Raw genomic sequence first — 17,293 nt, 5'->3', positions numbered from 1 at the left:
ATTTTCTGGCCTCCATGGGTATTCCAAAATGAAACTATGTTTTAGATGTTTTGGGGCTTAGCATGCCACAGTCTCTTATTCTTGACACCTTAATCAGTTATAGGACTCTGTGTTAGCACCATGTTCTACAAAAAGAAGCTACTCTGATATGTTGAGAGATTCATTACTCTGTAGGTAAAATGATAAGTCATTAGGTGTCAGTTTAATACTATGTCCATTTAGCAGAACAGTTGTAGTCAGTTTTCCCCCAGGGTCTATGACCTATCTAGTCACTGTCTAATCTGGTCTAGAGCTCTTGTTGTTGTTGTTTGCCAGGCAGTGGTGCTAGGTACAGGATTTGCATTTTAGATGAGGACTTGGAAGACAATCAGAGAGTGTTTGGTTGCTCCCATTATGACAGTGCCACTATTACACTAGTGGCCATGCCTTGACAGGTTGGTCAGCATTATAGCTCATAGTGATCACAGTTGGTAAAATTGGTGATTACTTTCTTCCTGCAGTAGCGTATGTAGCATTTTCTGGCACCATGGAAGCTAGCCACTTAATATATCTGTGTTCTATGACTCAAGTACATGGTGTCTTCAGCAATAGGGTCTGACCATCAAGTTCTGGAGGAAAACGAATAACATTGGCAACAGCCTATAGTGTTTGGGGTTCTATGGGACCTCACTGGTCAACAGCACTAACAGAGGAAACCCATTCCCGGCACTAGGCTATTCTTTATTACCTTGTGGTGTCTAGTAGGGTCATTGTCACCATGCTGCTGTAAGGTGTCTCCATTTTAATGTTCTTTCTCTTTGTGTGTGTGTGTATGTGTGTGTACTTCTACAGTAGTAGGTAGGTTTCCATATGGCCCTTTTGAATGATCTTTAGTCTTATTTATCCCTCCCTCTATTTCTATTTGGAATCCTATGGGCTCAGCTTTTCATGGAACGAGAGAGAGAGAGAGAGAGAGAGAGAGAGAGAGAGAGACAGAGACAGAGACAGAGACAGAGACAGAGACAGAGGCAAGGAGAGGCAGGGAGAGGCAGGGAGAGAGACACACACAGAGGTAACTGTGTGTAACTATAAAAAAAGTGACCATCTCCACATGGCAGAATGATTCTTCTGCACGTTTCCTTTTAAGAGATTCCTGATTAGTAAAACAAAACAAAACAAAACAAAACACCAAAAACCAAACCAAACCAAAACAACAAAACATATTTAAAAACTATAGTTACATTCTATGTGCAAGAAGAGTTTCTAAACTCAAAGCCTAGGCTACCAGCTAAAATGACAGACCACAAGCTGCCTCTGTATGACCACACTGAGAAGCACCAGCTTCAGAAAGAATAGACTATTCCAAAGATAGACAAGCAAGAGTGTCTGCAATCACAGCGGCAGTAATGGAGTAACTGAAACGTGTTGAGACAAAGATGGATGAGGCCCTGAAAAGAAGTCAGCCACATTGGACGAAAACCCAGCCCTGTGGCTCCCAGGCCTGGAGCAAGTGGAAAAGAAGTGCCATCCAAAAGTAAGACAGGAAACCCAGGAGGTAAGACCGGCAGTCTTGCTCCCAGGACAATGGTGCAGCTGTCACAAGACTTCAATTTAGTTACAGGTTTTGGTGTGACAGTGAGTTCTCCCATAAGCAGGTCAGCAGGTGAGCCGAGTCCTATTTGCTACTCTATAGCACTCAGAGGACGGCAGCTAGGCACCATCTTAGGAGAGTTTAGCTGCATAAAACTGGGGTGTGGCACGGAGAACAGGGAACGATTACAAACCAGGTGTCTGGAATTAAACCTCTACAATCTAAAGTGAAAGGCAGCCCTTGGGATGCTGTTGCGGAGAGTGGGAAGGGGAGATATTGAGATGTATTAAAGTACGAGTCTCTGGAGGCTTAGCTTGGGAAGTGGTGTGCATAAAGAATGTACCCATACCCTCAGTGGGCTGGATCAGGTCCTATCAGCTATGAACAGCAGTAGAATCTGTTAGCCCTGAACCTGAGGTCAGCAAGATGCCTAGTCTCTGGCGCCAACTATCTGTGTTCACTGGTATAGAATCTAAACTCTGAGGCTCCATTGGAGCCCTTGGTACGGCAGCTGCACCCCTCCAGAGGGATAATCCATAGTTAGGGGCTTGGGAAGTATAAAGACAGGTTCCCGTGCAAGGATCTCACTATTAAGATGGTTTCATCTACTATTAACATAATCAAGAGACATGCTCTCTCCTCCTGCAGCTAGAACCTTAGCCACCCCAGAGGATATAATATGGGCTGTGTCAGAGAGTGGGAAAATGTGACCAGATGACAGGCTATAAACCGAAGTGTGGTCAGCAGAGGTCTCATATACACATACTGATGTGTGAAGACATGTACACCAAAGAGATGACATCTTTGATGGACAACAGACAGGGTCCCAGGACAGGGTCCCACACCAACAAAAGCAACAGGAAAGACAAGAATCAAAAGTCTAACTTATCCTCCTGTTGGGTGAACTTTTCCTAGGGAGATACGAACATCTACTCTTCTCAGGTAGGGAACCAGAGGGTCAAAGTAATGATTCTATCCAAGTCTGGCTTGGTGATCTAAAAGCTGATTTTGAATTTATTAACAGGACCATGTGTCAGGTGTTTCTTATAGGAATGTAGGACTGGGAGGTGTTAGACTATACAGAGGGTGAAAGGTCCCTGGAGGGGAGACTCATATGATGCAGCTATATGGAAAATCATCATCCATGATGTGGTGAGATTTTTTTGATGGTGTGGCTGCTTTGGGACCACCTTGTCTCCTCTAAGAATCTTCTCACCTTGTTCCTGTAAGCTTATTGACTCACCATTGGGCTAGGCTTGAGTGGCATCATTACTTTGGTCTGTCATTGGGACTGAAGATGTAAGGTTATTATACTTGGAGAACATGGTCCACAGTAGCTCCCCAGGCTGTGCACACGACTGTCCAGTTTCTGGGTAGCAGAAAGAAGGTGTTCCAGTGGCTCCTCATCTTTTCTTCTATTTTGCTCCTCACCCCCCCCCCCTCTGTTTTCCTAGAACTACATTTTTACTAGTATTTTCACTGTTTAATGTGAGAAAAGTCTTTTACTCGTTTAGCCTCTTTATTTTCTACTTTACTATCCTCTGACTTTTAGTCTGTGGGTGTCTTTGGCAGTGAAGTGTGTGTGTTTTGGAGACCAGGAGGAGTTGGATCCACAACTTGTTATTAAAGCGTGTTTGCCAGTTCCTGTGATTTTGTTGGTTGGTAGCTGAACCAAACTGCTGGAGTTATTCTGATAGTTAACAAAGTAGACTTCAAAAGTAGACTAGCATTAGTCAGAAGAGATAAAGATGCTACATGTAAATAAAGGGAGCAGTTAATTAAGAAGATGTAGCAATGGTAAGTATATTTGCACCGAATGTTGGCGCTCTCAAAGCAAACACTAATGGGTGTGATAGGTAAGATAGGGCCCGACTCAGTAGTGTTAGCTGCTATACATTAGGCAGGGGATTGCTATGTAGAATACATAAGGAATTGGAAAAAAGACCAATTCAACAAACAAATGAGTGGATGAAATGAACAGACAGTTCTCAAAAGAGGAAATACAAGTGGTTAATAGGTTAAAAAGGTGTTCGATATCTTTTTCCATAAACACATGCAGATGAAATGTTCCAAGTTTCCATCTCACTACAGATAAAGTAACCACTATCTAAAAAATGCCATCTAACAAGAGCAGAGGAGATGTGGTTAAAGAGGAAACCATGAACACTGCTGGCGGGGCCATGAACAGATACAACCACCCTGTGAGTCACTGTTCTTTGAAAAAGTAGAGATTACACTAGCACATAACCCAGTTACATAGGCCTTGGTACACATACGAGGACCAAAAGGCAACAAGCCACAGAGAAGCATGCACAACCACGGTTAACACAGTGCTAGTGAGGATAGAGAAGAATAGAACCCACCTAGTTGTTCATCAATAGAGGAAAATGTGACCTATACATGTGTCATCTTGTTCAACTGCAAAGAAAAATGCAATCATGGCATTTGCAGAAAAACAGATAGAAGGTTATGTTATATGGAATCTTATGTGGATTATACATGTATGCATGTGAGCGTGTGTGCGTGTGTGATGTAGGTCATTAAAGTAGGAAGGAGACCATGAGAGGAGGGAAGAGATCTTAGATAAAAGCAGAGGGTAAGAACAGTAGGGGAGCACATATGACACACACATGTGACACGCATGTGACACACAGGCAGACATAAGGACATAGGTGTGAAAATGCCATCACAGTGCCATTACATTGAATGCTAACTTAAGTTTAATAAAAGCCCAAAGCTTAGAAGAAAATTGAAGAGAAGAAATAGGTTTCTGTTGAAGTTGTTAGAAAGAAGGCAAATATGTTAGGAAAGCACAAGTTTAGGGTCGGAAGCTCTAACAGGAACATAACATTTATTCAACAGGGAAAAAACATTTTTGACCTGGAAGGGAAAGCTATGGAGATTCTTCTTATAACAGTGTAGATAAGTAGAGTATAACCTGATAATAATTGGTTTTAATTTTTCACAGAATTTAACAATCCCTACTTGAGTTCCTGTCTTGACTTCCTCCCATGATGAACAGTGAGGTGGAAGCGCAAGCCAAATACAGCCTTTCCTCCCCAGGTTGCTATGATCATGGTGTTTCATCACAGCAATAGAACCCTAATTAGAACACCTGAGGGTGAGGGAAAGTCCCCAAGAAAGAGAAAACTTGGAAGATGCCGGCCTCCTCCAGACTCACAGGCCATAACATGGCAGTCAGAATGAAGCAGGCATCTCTGAAAGTACCTCTGAGCCAGGCCAACCCTCACGCTCACGCAAAGCTCGTGGCCTCGGATGTGTGGCTGGACACGGTGCAACTGATGACCTTCAATACTGTTCTCTGTGTGCGCCTCTCGCTGGTCCACTCTCAGCATGACTAATAATCTGACAAAAGCATGCTGGCACCGAGAAGAGAGCCTCTTTCACTGGCAGGGTCCCACTGATGACAGTTTAACAGGGTGCTGGCCACAGATGAGAACTACTTAGAGCCCCATCTCTTTGAGGAAGAAGTAAGGGTAGATTGGAACCGAGAGGCATCCTCTGACAGCCAGGGCCGATGGAGTCAGGGATACAGGCCACTGCAGCTTCCAGGGGGAATGGAGTGGACTGAGCTACTCAGAGTTCATCACAGAGCTGGTAGCCATATGGGGAGATGTTTGGGGCAAAGCACGTGAGCAGCTCTTTGAGGATACCGCGCGCACTTCATGGTCCTGCAATGAGGCGGTGAGCCAGCCAGCCGCTGGTGTGATGTACAGGCTTATATCCTCAGGGGTCTGATTCCCGATGGGAGGGTGGGGCTAGAGGTGGAGAGGTGGTTTGGGGGACATATGTGATAGCAGCCACGGAGCAGGTAGCATCACAGAAAGAGAAAGTGGATGCGAGAGAGAACCGGAGGACCTCCAGTGTCCAAATGCTCAGTAAAGGAAAAGGTTGAATGACGGAAGCAAGGCGGTTAGAAGAAAACAGGAGGTTGTATGGGGGGTCTCAGCAGAGGACACACTTCCTGGAGGCTGTGATGGTGAATAGCATCACCACAGAGAGAGGCTGCAAAGGGGTTTGGCTTCAGTCACCTGGCAGTCCTTGATGACTTGGGGCTGGAGAATTTCCAGCGGAGGAGGCAGAATTGGTCATGGGTGGAGGAGGGAAGGAGGTGAGGAAATAGCCAGAGGTGATCTGTGCAGACTTTGCCTGTGCAGGGGAGAAGATGGGAGTGGCTGGGAGATGTGTGGGTGGGGCCATGGCTTTTATGCTGCAAAAGAGGAAGAGCCTGTTTATGTTGGTGAGGAGCAGGGCACCTGGATGTCGTATACATTTAAGTGGGGGTCAAAGGAGCAATCACTAACAGCTAGACTACCCCTGCCCCCTGAATCGGCAGGGGCGCTTAGAGAGCTCACACACAATCTAGGAGGGCTGTAAATGTCCTTCAGAGGTCTTCAAGGAGTAGCCAAGGGGCAGGGGGATTTAGTAAGATGATATGGAAGTGCAATATGTGTCCAAGTGTGTGTGTGTCCATGTGTGAGTCTGTGTCTGAGTGTATATGTGTGTGTGGCAGAGCTAACATTCTGAAGTCATTTGCAAACCGTGAGTGTGTGCAGGAGTGCAGTCAGATGGTGGAAGACGGAACATTAACAGGGCCTTTAGTTCTGGCCAGTGAGCAATGAGAAGACATCATGAGCAAAGGCTGGTATTCCTTCCTTTATTTCCATCCGTGGTGAGGTCACAACAGACCATGGATTTCAGCATTACCCACCTGTCTACGTCTGCCTGAGTCCTTCCAGCCAGTGTGTTTGTTTGGCATATTCCCCTGCCCTACCATCCTCTCCCCTTCCCTCCCCTCCCCTCTCCTTCTCACTCCCTTTTCTTTGTGCCTCTCTCTCTTTTTTGTTTATTTTCTGTTTTTCATTTTTCTCACCTTGGTAACACTTTCCTTTCTTTAACTTACTCTCAAACATGACCACAGCAGATTTTTCAAATACCATTTGCAAAGTTCCATACAAACTCCAAGTTGAAGCTGAGAGTGTGGATAGCTGAGACTTTGTGAGACAATGGACGGTCCAGTTTGGCCATAGCTGCCACCTTCGGTCACATCCTTTGCACTGGTTTTCATGGGGCACGTGAGACCCTGAGCAGCAGCAGCAGCTGAAGATCTGGTTCTTGGCTGTTCTTGGGGGGCTGGCTACACACCACTGAGTTTCCTAGTGCCTGCATAGCATTGCTCTCAGATGCTCAGCTTAATGCCGTGCTAAGAGGCTCCCTAATATTTGGCTTCTAGAAAAGACCAAAGGTGGACGAAGTCTGGCAGCTCCAGGTGGCCTGCCCACTCCAGGTCTTAGGAACTGGTTGGTCTTTCCCCTCACCAGCTCTTCCTCACTTTACTGATGCTGTCGCCACTCAAGTGAACATTTAGCCAAACCCTGAAGGCTTGTCCTCCTCTGGTAACATTCAGGCTATCTGGTAATGCTAATTGGATCAGAGACCTCATTTTATTAGCTGGTTTTGGAAGGTTCCCGAGGCTTTCCTAGGAGCGTAAGGTCAAAGACAGAGTTGATATGGCTGCCTATTCTTGACTGGTCCAGGACAGTGGGGGAGATGGTCATGAGATGGTGTGACATGTGGCTGAGTATCCTGAGCACACCCTTGGGGAAAGGCTGGAAGACGTGTAGACCAAGAAACGGGCTACGTACAACAGCTGAATGACAAGGAGGCAGGGAAGTCAGCCTGGGCCTAGAGGGACAATTAGGAGCTCATTAGATATAGAAAAGGAAGAGGGATGGAGGAGATTCCAGGATAAGGGAAAAGAAGGCACAGGTCAGATTTGGGAATCTGCACAAAGTATGCAGAGATGAGGTTGTGTTGTAGGGGGAAGAGTGACAGTGACAGTGACCGACTGGAAATCAATATCAAAGGGAGCATTGCATGCTCGGCTTGAAAAGACCCTCAGTGCTGTGTTTCCAGGCTTCCCACAGGAGCCATAGCCAGATGGCAAGCAAGAGAGTGACTAAGGAGATCAGAGGGGAATCTGTGGATGGCACCTACCTGGGAAACAGCTTCAGGAAGCCAGACTCAGCTTCTGTAGAAAGAAGGCAAGCGTGGAACATCACAGCTGCCTTACCTAACTCCATGTTCATGCCTTCCAGACCCTTACCCTGCTGGAGATGGGGCTAAGTAAAGCATGGGGGCAGGTCACAGGGGTCTCAGGATGGTTAGAAGTCCTCTCTGTATAGAAGTGAACGGAGGCAAACTAAGCCCCAGGAAGTTCAGGATGCTCTGGTGGGAAAGTACTTTGGAGGCACTTTCTTTACGAGGAGAATTATTTTGTGTGCTCTTTGGGTCCTTCCTTTTTCTTGATTAACACATATTCAGTTTATAGAGTGACAGGTTGCACAGTGGTGACTCTCATGCAGTGCAGCATGTGCTTTGAGCATATCCACCCTCCCTCTCCTCTTGCTCCCCGCACCTGCTAGTCATTTTCTTCTTCCCAAATAATCTTCATTCTACTTTTATGTCACATATATAAATATGCACATAAAGTCTAAGTTCTACATATGAGAAAAAAACATGTGATTCGTCTATTCCCAAGTCTGGTTTATTTTGAATGATATGTATCTTCAGTAGCGTTTCTATTGCTGTGATAAAACACCATGACCAAAAACAACTTGGGGAGGAAAGGGTTTAATTTAGCCTATAACTCTCAGGTTCCCCTCCATCCCTGAGGGGATTCTATGAGGCCTCTTACTCTAGAGAACCCTGACTAACACAATAATATCATACGGTAACGCAGCGTTTCACCCATTTTCCCTGCAAATGACATGGTTGTTCTCGTTATAGCAGGATATAAAGTTATGTATGACAAACCTAAAACCAACATTGTACTAAATAGGGGACATTGAGGTGCCCAGCATGGTCCCAATTTCTTGTTCCTACACACACCCAGCAAAGAGCCCAAGCCTACCTGCTTCAAGCCCTACTCTTTGCCATAGAACATCCCAAGAGTCCTACTCCTGAAAGAAACATCTATCAGGTTCTGGAAGATTTTCAAAAACCAGCAAAGATAGGACAGAAGGTTGTCTTAGAATGATGTTTTGTAACCCTTAGCTAGACTCACTAAAGGGCACAGAGACAAAATCCTAATTAACAAAATCAGAACTGAAAAGGGAGACATAACAGCAGATCCTGAAGAAATCCAAAACACCATCAGATCCTTCTACAAAAGGCTATACTCAACAAAACTGGAAAACCTGGATGAAATGGACAAATTTCTGGACAGATACCAGGTACCAAAGTTGAATCAGGATCAAGTTGACCATCTAAACAGTCCCATATCACCTAAAGAAATAGAAGCAGTTATTAATAGTCTCCCAACCAAAAAAAGCCCAGGACCAGATGGGTTTAGTGCAGAGTTCTATCAGACCTTCAAAGAAGATCTAATTCCAATTCGGCACAAACTATTTCACAAAATAGAAGTAGAAGGTACTCTACCCAACTCATTTTATGAAGCCACTATTACTCTGATACCTAAACCACAGAAAGATCCAACAAAGATAGAGAACTTCAGACCAATTTCTCTTATGAATATCGATGCAAAAATCCTCAATAAAATTCTCGCTAACCGAATCCAAGAACACATTAAAGCAATCATCCATCCTGACCAAGTAGGTTTTATTCCAGGGATGCAGGGATGGTTTAATATACGAAAATCCATCAATGTAATCCATTATATAAACAAACTCAAAGACAAAAACCACATGATCATCTCGTTAGATGCAGAAAAAGCATTTGACAAGATCCAACACCCATTCATGATAAAAGTTTTGGAAAGATCAGGAATTCAAGGCCCATACCTAAACATGATAAAAGCAATCTACAGCAAACCAGTATCCAACATCAAAGTAAATAGAGAGAAACTGGAAGCAATCCCACTAAAATCAGGGACTAGACAAGGCTGCCCACTTTCTCCCTACCTTTTCAACATAGTACTTGAAGTATTAGCCAGAGCAATTCGACAACAAAAGGAGATCAAGGGGATACAAATTGGAAAAGAGGAAGTCAAAATATCACTTTTTGCAGATGATATGATAGTATATATAAGTGACCCTAAAAATTCTACCAGAGAACTCCTAAACCTGATAAACAGCTTCGGTGAAGTAGCTGGATATAAAATAAACTCAAACAAGTCAATGGCCTTTCTCTATACAAAGAATAAACAGGCTGAGAAAGAAATTAGGGAAACAACACCCTTCTCAATAGTCACAAATAATATAAAATATCTTGGCGTGACTCTAACTAAGGAAGTGAAAGATCTGTATGATAAAAACTTCAAATCTCTGAAGAAAGAAATTAAGGAAGATCTCAGAAGATGGAAAGATCTCCCATGCTCATGGATTGGCAGGATCAACATTGTAAAAATGGCTATCTTGCCAAAAGCAATCTACAGATTCAATGCAATCCCCATCAAAATTCCAACTCAATTCTTCAACGAATTGGAAGGAGCAATTTGCAAATTTGTCTGGAATAACAAAAAACCTAGGATAGCAAAAAGTCTTCTCAAGGATAAAAGAACTTCTGGCGGAATCACCATGCCAGACCTAAAGCTTTACTACAGAGCAATTGTGATAAAAACTGCATGGTACTGGTATAGAGACAGACAAGTAGACCAATGGAATAGAATTGAAGACCCAGAAATGAACCCACACACCTATGGTCACTTGATCTTCGACAAGGGAGCTAAAACCATCCAGTGGAAGAAAGACAGCATTTTCAACAACTGGTGCTGGCACAACTGGTTGTTATCGTGTAGAAGAATGCGAATCGATCCATACTTATCTCCTTGTACTAAGGTCAAATCTAAGTGGATCAAGGAACTTCACATAAAACCAGAGACACTGAAACTTATAGAGGAGAAAGTGGGGAAAAGCCTTGAAGATATGGGCACAGGGGAAAAATTCCTGAACAGAACAGCAATGGCTTGTGCTGTAAGATCGAGAATTGACAAATGGGACCTAATGAAACTCCAAAGTTTCTGCAAGGCAAAAGACACCGTCAATAAGACAAAAAGACCACCAACAGATTGGGAAAGGATCTTTACCTATCCTAAATCAGATAGGGGACTAATATCCAACATATATAAAGAACTCAAGAAGGTGGACTTCAGAAAATCAAATAACCCCATTAAAAAATGGGGCTCAGAACTGAACAAAGAATTCTCACCTGAGGAATACGGAATGGCAGAGAAGCACTTGAAAAAATGTTCAACATCCTTAATCATCAGGGAAATGCAAATCAAAACAACCCTGAGATTCCACCTCACACCAGTCAGAATGGCTAAGATCAAAAATTCAGGTGACAGCAGATGCTGGCGTGGATGTGGAGAAAGAGGAACACTCCTCCATTGTTGGTGGGAGTGCAGGCTTGTACAACCACTCTGGAAATCAGTCTGGCGGTTCCTCAGAAAACTGGACATAGTACTACCGGAGGATCCAGCAATACCTCTCCTGGGCATATATCCAGAAGATGCCCCAACAGGTAAGAAGGACACATGCTCCACTATGTTCATAGCAGCCTTATTTATAATAGCCAGAAGCTGGAAAGAACCTAGATGCCCCTCAACAGAGGAATGGATACAGAAAATGTGGTACATCTACACAATGGAGTACTACTCAGCTATTAAAAAGAATGAATTTATGAAATTCCTAGCCAAATGGATGGACCTGGAGGGCATCATCCTGAGTGAGGTAACACATTCACAAAGAAACTCACACAATATGTATTCACTGATAAGTGGATATTAGCCCCAAACCTAGGATACCCAAGATATAAGATATAATTTGCTAAACACATGAAACTCAAGGAGAATGAAGACTGAAGTGTGGACACTATGCCCCTCCTTAGATTTGGGAACAAAACACCCATGGAAGGAGTTACAGAGACGGAGTTTGGAGCTGAGATGAAAGGATGGACCATGTAGAGACTGCCATAGCCAGGGATCCACCCCATAATCAGCATCCAAACGCTGACACCATTGCATACACTAGCAAGATTTTATTGAAAGGACGCAGATGTAGCTGTCTCTTGTGAGACTATGCCGGGGCCCAGCAAACACAGAAGTGGATGCTCACAGTCAGCTAATGGATGGATCATAGGGCTCCCAATGGAGGAGCTAGAGAAAGTAGCCAAGGAGCTAAAGGGATCTGCAACCCTATAGGTGGAACAACATTATGAGCTAACCAGTACCCCGGAGCTCTTGACTCTAGCTGCATATATATCAAAAGATGGCCTAGTCGGCCATCACTGGAAAGAGAGGCCCATTGGACTTGCAAACTTTATATGCCCCAGTACAGGGGAATACCAGGGCCAAAAAGGGGGAGTGGGTGGGCAGGGGAGTGGGGGTGGGTGGATATGGGGGACTTTTGGTATAGCATTGGAAATGTAAATGAGTTAAATACCTAATAAAAAATGGAAAAAAAAAAAAAAAAAGAATGATGTTTTGTGTCAGGGAATTGCCAGCCAGGCTTGCAAGATAGCAGCAGGAAGGGCTGAGGTGGGGCTGCATAGCTGCCTTCATTTTCCTTAAATCTCTATATCTGCATGCAGTCCTTGTTCAGAATCTGGTGTGGGAAAGGGAATAGAAATGAGCATATTTGCTAGAGTGACGTCCTTTGGTTTGATAAGGCTGGCTAAGCCTCCCAAGTTGGGTCCCTGGAGCCATACTAGACGCCCAGCTATGGTAGCTGCAGTAGGCACAGGTGTATCAGCTGAACCTAGAAGGCCAGTACCAGAATCCATCACCGGCACGAAGATGCCACCGTGCCCTACATCCCTCACAGTGTGATTCTGCCTCAGTGGGATGTAAATGTAATTTCCGTTGTAGTTGATGCCTATTTCCTGTACCTTTAGTAAAGGATAGAGAGTCGATGGCCTCTTGCTAAGGAAACTGTGCTTATCACTGGCGATGTCAACATTAATCTTGAAAATGCCTTGCAAAGAAGGCACCAGGCAAATTGCCCACAGTATTTCCAGTCTCACGTTCACTTCTCTGTTTGTCTCCACATCTTGGCTCCTCTACTTTGAGATAAGCATAAGGAACCCAGAGACACATAAATTATCTGGCTCTTTTTATTACTCTGGTTCTCATAATAGGCTACACTGTGTGACCCGACTCTATCTTTTTCCAGGAAATTTATGTTGTGGCAAGAAAAATCCCTCCTAAGAGAAAGGTCCCACTCTAGGGGAGGTTTATTAAGAGAGTATTTATGGCTGATCTCGATGCTCCAAATGCTCCCTTTACTCTTGGGACACCCTGGAGCAGAAAGGCACGGCATGGGACACTGGGCACATGAAGAAAGAGGAGGGCTCCAATGGAGGAGCCTCATCTGAGGCCTGGGCTCTTGGCACCCACCACATGGTAACAAAGAAGATGCTTCTCTTCCTGTCCCAAGTTTTATCAACTGGAGTGTGGATGGAGCAGAATTAGAGGGTTTATATGCCTCGTGATTTGGGAATCTGGGGATGAAGATGCTGTTTGCAGAAGGTTCTCATAAGAACAAAGGACCCCAGAACTTTGAAACCCTGGTCTCCATTTGTCAGCTGTAAAGGTGACAGATGGCTTAAACCCAGCTCAGACAACTCTAAATGTAAGATAATTGGAGGACTCAAGGATCAAGTCTTCTGTGTATGTATGCGCATGCGCGCTTTCTCCGCATCTGTTCCTGACCCACACTGAAAATACCATTAGGTAAAAGCACACGAAATGGGCTCGCCAGAGGCCATCTGTTAGCAAGAGTGCCCATCATTCATCACCTCCCTTAAGTGCCTCTGCGTCCATGTGGGGGAGATGCATGGCAGTCTTCCCTCGCAGCGATCCTCTCACTCCCAGCCTCAACTGCCCAGACAAAAACAGATGGGAAGGAATTATTCTTCTGGTCAGGTCCGATATATCCTTCCTGGAGACCTTCTCAGCAGTTAGAGGTAAAATTCTGGTCCCTCCATCAATGCGGTGCTACATGAACCTCTGGGAAATCAGCTGTAAATGACCAACCACTCCACGCGGCCCATGGTCACCTGGTACTAACATCTGCTTTCTCAGGAAGCCCCTGCTGCCCTGCTTGGGTCATTCAGGCTCTCCCAGTATTCAGCAGTCAGGAGGAGGCGTGGCCAATTCAACAGGGAGTGCACGGTGACTGACCTCCAGTTGCTGACGGCTTCGTCACCATCACTTGAAGCTGCCATCTGTGTTTCACCACGAGCAGCTTGTTTGTACTTGTGGGATTACTTCCTCCAAGAGGGACACGGATAGGCGAATTCACTGCCTTCGGCTCCGAAGGTATTCCCAGTGTAGTTTCTCAAGCAGCAAATTCCTTCACAGTAGAAGCCACATCTTAAGAAATTCCTCAGTTGTAAAGTCTAGAGGACCCATAGTGGCACTTAGTGGCATCTCCAAGCTGAGAGGGAGGCTGAGATCTCCACAGTGACTCCAGTTCAATCCCCAAGTCTCTCCACCCCCGCCGCCCCTCCCCCACCCATGTGAGGAGGCAGGAAGTAACTCATCTGGATGCTCAAGAGCACTCAGGTGTTGTACCTGCAGACAGCTACCCAAACCCGAATACCCACGTCAACAGGATGCACGCTGATATTTGGCTACTAAGACCCTTTGCATGCTAAACCAGAAGTCAATCCCTAGTGTGCTTGTCATAATGTTTTAATGACACCGAAGACCAGGATTAGACATGCTATTTAAAAAGAGTAGATAGATACTTGAGTGGTTTTCGAATGACATTAAACTCTGATCAGTGACTCTCAGGAGAACATAAAATATGGTCACCTCTGAAAACGTACATATAAGTAGCAGACTACGCAGGTCTGCTTGTTTAGGAATATATATGCGTATACTCAGACATAGTCACAGTGTCCATATGCATCTATATAACAGCAATTAATGAAAAAGAGGCCATGCATTCGAAAGGGAGCAAGGAAAAACAAATTACCAAATGGTGTAATTATATCATAATCCCCCAAATAAATGAAGACATATGAAAATAGTTGTTATCATAGCTTCGGAAATAAAGGCTAAACAAAACAAAACCAAGAAAAAGTGCATGCGGTCACATGTGCGATGAGTGTTTGCAGCATGCACATAGATGTAGATGCCCAAAGGCTTTATACATGATGCTCTCGTCTATGTGACTTGTAGTGGCAGTGGCAACAACACTGTTAAATGGTTATCAGTTACTAAGGCTCACCATTTCCCATGTGTTGCATTAAGCACTGTAGGCACCAGACCTGCCATGACAGCGCTATGAAACAGACATTAATTTCTCCAAAGACTCAGAGACGTTAAGCCAATTAAGATACTTCCAAGCCTCAGACCTCTGACTTGAGTGCCCAAGGCTCTGTGAATGTGCTGACCACACTGTGCATGGTCCGGTCCGTGAAGTTGTCCCATCAGGCAAACACTCTAATGTGCTTCATTCTAACCCACCCTTCCTTCCTTCCTCCCTCCCTTCGTCTCTTTTCCCTCCCTTCCCCTTCCTTCCTCTCCCCCTTCCTTCTCTCATTTTCAACACTTCAGTGCTATGCTGAGTCGCCATGTCGGCATTATACATGTAGCTGCCTTTCCACTTGTTTGAAGAAAACCACATCCACTTCTCAGTATCATTAACTGATTTTCAAACCTTTCTCTTTACATATTAGCATAAACATTTTATTAATATAGATTATGGCATGAGTGGATTTTAAGATACAAAATACACCTGGCTTTCTGAGACTCTATCACACTTGGTCAAATATAGTTAATAAAAATAGCTGCCATTTTGCTCCAGGGTGGAGCCCCGTGAGTCTGCCCGATCGCCTACTCTCTCTCCCTAGCTCTAACCCAGGTCCCACATCCAGTTCTTGGCCTGGTCAGACACAAAAGTAGCAAAACAAGTCTACAGGCTCAGAACTCATCACAAAAAATAGAAACAGTATGAAAGATCAAGGAAGTACCTCCTCTCCCACAAGAATCACCAGTCCTATAGAAATGTCTGTCAGTAAGAATTACCTAGATGAACTCTAAGACACAAAATTCAAAAGAATAATAATAAACATCATTAAAAACTCAAGGAATTTAAAGGAGACCCAAAAATGGATCATTGAACCTAAAGAAAAAGAACTTAGAATAATTACCTGACTGATGCCCAAAGAAGACAGAGCCATAAGACTGATGGGGATACTGTAAGACAGCCAAGCACTTGAAAACAGAATTAAATAAAGATATACATAAATACATAGATAAAAACCATTGACTAGGACTCAAGATGAAATGAAGATGGAACTGAAAACCCCAATAACCCAAGTGGAAAACTCTAAGGAAATCCTCACAAATGGAATGAATCAAACAGGAGATAGAATAGCAAGACTTGGAAATGAAGCAGAGGATCTCAGTGAAGTAAGCACACACACACACACACACATACACACACACACACACACACACACACACACACTTCATGTAGGGGAGAAATAAGGCTATGTGAGACACCACGAAACACCAAACCTTTGAATTACAGGAATAGTTGAGGAAGGAGAATCCCAAGTCAATGGCACAGAGCAGATCCTCCACTCATCATAGAAGAAAACTTTCCCAAACTAAAGCAATGGATGTACAAGAAATCAATACACAATACAAGAAAATCAATACATATCAATATAAGAAATCCAAGACACCAAGCAGGCAAGATCAGAAAAGAAAATTACCACAGCATATCATTGTTAAAATATTAAGTATGGAGAACAAAGAAAGAGAAAGACAAGAACATTGAAAGCAGAAAGAGAAAGAAAGCACAAGTCACATATAAGGAAACCCTAACCCTGAGTAGGTGACTTTAACACCCTACTTTGTCCAATAGACAGGTTATCTGGAAAAACTGAAGCAGAGACATATCAGAATTAAATGACATCATTCGTCAAATGGACTTAACAGATATCTACACTATATCCTATCCAAACACCAAAGAATATACATTCTACTCAGTAGTTTCTCTACAATAGCAAAGCATGGGGCATGAAACAAATCTTACAAATCTAGAAAGAGTGAAATAGCTCTGTTTATCTTATCGGACTATAACACAATAAAATTTAAAATTGGCAGCTAACAAATCTCTAGTAAACTTACAGTCACGTGGAGATTAAGTGATTCATTGCCGAATGATGAATGGGTCAAAGTAGAAATAAAAAAAAAATTCCTGGAACTAAGTGAAAATTGAAACACAACACAATCAAATCTCTGGGACACATTATAAACAGTCTACAAAGGAAATTTATAGCTTTGAGTGCTTACATTTAAAAAATCTGAAAGAGCACAAATAAATGACTTAATGATGTAAGTAAAACATTTGGAAAAACAAGAACAAACCAAATCCTGTTGAGGGCAAGACAAAATAAAAATAAGTGCAGAAATTAGTGAGATTGAGACAAAGAAAACTACACAAAGAATCAACATTTCGAAGAGTTGATTCTTTGAGAAAATAAATACAATCAACAGACCTTTGGCCCAGTTAGCCAAAGGAAAAAGAGGATTCAACTAAATAGAAACAGAAATGAGCAGGGAAACATTACAATATACAAGACAAAACATTTAAATACTATAAGGAAGTACTTGAAAGAACCTGTATTACATTAAGTTGGAAAACCTAAAAGAAATGAGCAAATTTCTAGATTCAGGAAAGCATCAAAATTAAACCAAGAAGAAGCTAACAAGCTAAGCTA

The sequence above is a fragment of the Mus musculus genome, chromosome 6 (assembly GCF_000001635.26).
Source record: "Mus musculus strain C57BL/6J chromosome 6, GRCm38.p6 C57BL/6J".
NCBI lineage: Eukaryota > Metazoa > Chordata > Mammalia > Rodentia > Muridae > Mus > Mus musculus.
The sequence above is the reverse complement of the archived record's forward strand: the minus strand, read 5'-3'. Positions refer to the sequence as shown.